Source organism: Centruroides sculpturatus, unplaced genomic scaffold, assembly GCF_000671375.1.
Source record: "Centruroides sculpturatus isolate CEXI.00-Female unplaced genomic scaffold, Cexi_2.0 scaffold1118, whole genome shotgun sequence".
NCBI lineage: Eukaryota > Metazoa > Arthropoda > Arachnida > Scorpiones > Buthidae > Centruroides > Centruroides sculpturatus.
The window spans coordinates 96432-97575 of record NW_019385413.1 but is presented as its reverse complement, the minus strand read 5'-3'; the positions used below and the strand labels follow the sequence as shown (position 1 = coordinate 97575).

Below are 1144 nucleotides of genomic sequence, written 5' to 3'. Positions count from 1 at the left end.
GGTTGAAAGTGGCTTTCAATTTCGAATGTTTTGTTCGAATTTGTTCGAATTAAATTCGAACATAAAATTCGAATATTGGTTCGATAATAGAACGATTGTAAACGTTCCAGAAACATTGAAAATAGTTCGTTTGACTAAACGTAAAAATTCTCTAATTAGTCTGGAAACGGGGGACCTAATTCTTGCATTCTGTGAAAACGGGTAAGATTGGCTATAATGTAATTATCTTAATCTTCACTATCGTTACTTTTTGCCCAGCGAAGCGGGTCCTTGCAGCTAGATTCTAGATTACTTAGAGAAACAGTCTTTTATATATATAAAAAAAACTATATTACATACAAATAAAAACCCAGCGAAGCGGGTCCTTACAGCTAGTACTCAATAATAAAAAAAAAAAAAACCTGAACAAGAAGTAAAAGTACAGTATTAAATTTTATTCTTATTTTTGAATGTGATGATCACTAGTTAAAAGCAAAAAAATAATAACTTACATTGAATTTAAAATATACTTAACAAACCACTAAAACAGTCATGAGCAACCTGCAATCTGTGAAGTTTTAATATGCAAATTCCAGAGTTTTGGCACTATAATTTTATTTTTCTGTTTTCTGCCTCATGGTATTATGCAACCTTAATTAGACTGATATTTGTGACAGAGAGCATTTAAACCAAACTTGAGAAATAAAAAGACGATGAGAAACGATATATTATTAGTTTGTATATTATTATCATGTAAATTATTATTTTAGTATTGCTATATATACAGTGGTGCCTCGTATAACGTACGCCTCGAATAACGGACGCTGCTAATAACGGACTTTCTGTTTGACCGTTACGTGACTCAAGCAACGGACTTGCTGCGAACAACGGACTTTCCGTTCGGCATATACGTGAGACGAACAATGGACTTTTTTCGAACAAGTGCGAATGATGTTTCCACTCTTTTGTCGTTGCCAATGACAATCTGCTATTTTTAGGATATATTAGTATTATTAGTATATCTGAAGTAGAAATGTAATGTAATATATGTTGATAATTTAAATAAACATTAAATGTAATGTAATATATGTTGACGATTCAAATAAACGAAATGTAATTGTGTAGATGCGGAGGTGGCGGGACAAAAAGAAGTTGTAAAAAACAA

General features: G+C 31.6%; 1 protein-coding gene across 3 annotated transcripts in view; it reads left to right on the top strand.

The window, feature by feature from the left end:
- LOC111638712 (NACHT, LRR and PYD domains-containing protein 9-like) overlaps positions 1-1144 on the top strand; it is a 31824-nt gene that overhangs the window by 3175 nt on the left and 27505 nt on the right. The window lies entirely within an intron of this gene.